The sequence below is a fragment of the Drosophila mojavensis genome, unplaced genomic scaffold, assembly GCF_018153725.1.
Source record: "Drosophila mojavensis isolate 15081-1352.22 unplaced genomic scaffold, ASM1815372v1 contig_36, whole genome shotgun sequence".
Lineage (NCBI taxonomy): Eukaryota > Metazoa > Arthropoda > Insecta > Diptera > Drosophilidae > Drosophila > Drosophila mojavensis.
Window position 1 is genome coordinate 21465055 of NW_025318858.1, and position 2840 is coordinate 21467894.

Below are 2840 nucleotides of genomic sequence, written 5' to 3' on the forward strand. Positions count from 1 at the left end.
CAGCATTGGGCATATCACATTTAAAAAGTCATTTGTAACAAAGTTTCGCATATGAAGTAGAAATAAACTGTAAATGTAGTCATCCATATTAAATTTATATTTACTCTCAGATGAATGTGAAATTTAAAAAAAAAATATGTATTTTTATTGTATTTATATCATTTTATATATTTATATGAATAAATGTATTTTTATTTTATTTATGCGATTTCCAATTAATTTTTTAATATAATGAAAATTCAATAATTTATTTTACAGATATCATCAAAAAGTAAGACATTTGTAAATATCATGTTTATCAGTTGATACAAAGACAAAGCTCCCTTTAGTATGAATGATTGTTTAAAATGCGTTCTAGCCTTAACTTTAAAACACAGTTTCGCTTCCATTTTTGGGGGGATTCCGGGTTCAACTGTTTAAAAATTGCTCTGTCCATTTGGCTGTACATTTTTGCTAAAAATACTCAGATAAAAACAGTTATTATCTTAAACAAACAAAATGTAAGCAAGGCTTAGCAACAATGCATTTTAAATCAAAGATTTTACTGCTTTGCTAACAACTGTAAATTGGATCAATTTAAAAATTTTCTTTAAGAGCTAAAAGATTTACAGCCTCAATTAAAAACTTATCATCTGCATGTGTTTCTCTCTAAATAGAGGTGAAAATTCCTAACTAACTTGCTGATTCTCGTTCTTTGTTTTGATCTATACTTGTCTTCCTCTGACCGCTCCTTTCTTTTCCTCTTCCCTCTATTGATTTGTTTCGTTTGCACTCTCACTCTAAGCATCATATCATCTCATTTTGCTATATCTGTCCTTCTCTCTCTCTCTTGCTCACTGTCATTCTCTGCTTTTCTTTCTATCACAATAACTCTTCCACTTTCGCTCTCCCTCATTTTCTGCTGCTCTCTATATCTCTGCCTTTCGCTCCTTCTCTGTCTCTCTATGCTATGAGCAATACACGCTTTAATCTATAGCCAGATGAAAAGAAATCCGTAAAAAGAACAGTGTACACTGTAGTCGAGTGGACTGCCAGCTGCATGAGATTTTCCACTTTCTTGTTGTTGTTGTTCGTTTTGCCTTTTTCGTTTGCACAGCATGCATCGGCTTTGTGTCGGTGTGCAGTAGCGATGGCTTCATTTGGCACACAATAACGTAGAGCGAAAAAGAAACGTAGTGAATGCACAGATGAGCTGTTGTGTGTGTGTAAGTGTGTGTGTGTGGCTGTGTGGGTGTGTGCAATGGGTGCCACTAATAGTTTTCAGCTCGTAAAAGCTTTGCTTCGATCTTGGGCTGACTTGCTTCAACTTGCTTTGTATGGCATTTGTAGATGTTGCTGTTATTGTTGTTGCTGTTGTTGTTGCTGTTGTTGTTGCTGTTGCTGTTGCACAGCGCCTGCTGTAGTGTGCTTGGCATGGCGGAAACTTCCCAGGCAATTTCCGCTTTAAGTACCATTAAATTCGTATTCGTTTTAATGAGCTCTCAACATGATGCTGCTCGAACCGCAGCGACCGCCTGTGCCTCTAACAACCACCCAGCCACCCGCTCGTTACCCTGCCCTGCCCTGCCCAGCCCTGCCCTGCCCTGCCCAGCCCTGCCTTGTGCTGTCTTGTCTTTATTTTAATGACATTCGATTCGTGTTTATCCTGCAGCTCGACAGGCATGCTGTTATTCCAAGCTTAGACAGCAGCAGTTGGAGTAGCAGCAACAACTTGAGAAGTTATTTTGGCATTGATGTTTGTTCGGGTCGTTTGTTGGAATCACTGGCTGCTGGCCAACAGACAGTGAAATCTGCTTAAGTTGGCTCACCTGCTGCTCAAACAAATCGATTCATTATCAGCTCGCTTGTTAACCACAAAGGCCAGCTCAGCGCCCCTCCAGCAGCCAGCAGCTGGCGAACTAATTAATTTTCTTGCTTTTGAAGATTGCGCATACGCCACGTTACACATAATTGCTTGCTTTTGCCAAAATGAAACCTGCTGCTGCTCTGCTATTTCTACTGCTTCTGCTTCTGCTTCCGCTTCTGCTGTTGCTGTTGCTGTTGCTGCGACGCCTTCTGCTCTTGTAATAAATAATTCAAAGCGCATATGCTACTAAAATGGAGATGAGGGCGTCACGCGTCTAGGCCATACGGCTCGAAACTGCGTAAAGCCATATATATTACAAATTATAAAAATTGATTTTTAGTGATCAGAGCCAACATGAAATATGGAAGGTTTTGACGTTCCTATCAGCTGAACATATTTTATGTCTCGATTCCAAGTTATTCTCTGTGATTTAGATTAGGCAGCGCTTTATATACAAAGATATTCAAAAAGACATTGCAGCAACAAAATCATTTGCAGTCACTATTTGTTGTAAACTTGTGAAAGGATTCTCATTTTTTTATTTTTACCAGCGTTGCGTGTGGGTCGATCGGGCGGTAAGCTTTAATATATATATATATATATATGAATGTCTATTAGTGCGAGCAGACGCAATTATTTGAACGAAAACTTTGAGAGTTTCTGGCATGGAAAAAGCAAAGACCCTCTGCTCTGCCGGTCTGTTGCATTTGGGCTTTGGCTTACATTGCATTGCGTTTTCACGTTTTCAGCTGCCATTAGTTGGGCGCATATAAATGCTGCTAGAAGCTGCAAAAGTTTTTAATCCCTGCTCTTTTTGTAGTTTACTGGCTTAGTTTTTATCTCTCGTGTTGTTGCTAATGGCTACCTGCTGCCACGCACCGTCCAGCACTCTGGCTTCCACCTGTCCAACTAGATTAGTCAGCCACTGCTAAGTGACTGCGTTTCTATTTTCTTTTTATACCCTGAACCCATTGAAAATGGGAAGTCAGGGTAT

At 39.4% G+C, this 2840-nt stretch overlaps 1 long non-coding RNA gene across 1 annotated transcript; it reads right to left on the reverse strand.

Moving 5' to 3' along the window:
* Positions 1 to 208: 208 nt before the first annotated feature.
* LOC122757240 lies at positions 209 to 2228 on the reverse strand. The gene is made up of 2 exons (XR_006357191.1): positions 1809 to 2228; positions 209 to 453 (listed from the first exon to the last, which is right to left on the reverse strand). It is a non-coding gene; the product is annotated as an uncharacterized LOC122757240 (long non-coding RNA).
* Positions 2229 to 2840: the final 612 nt, after the last annotated feature.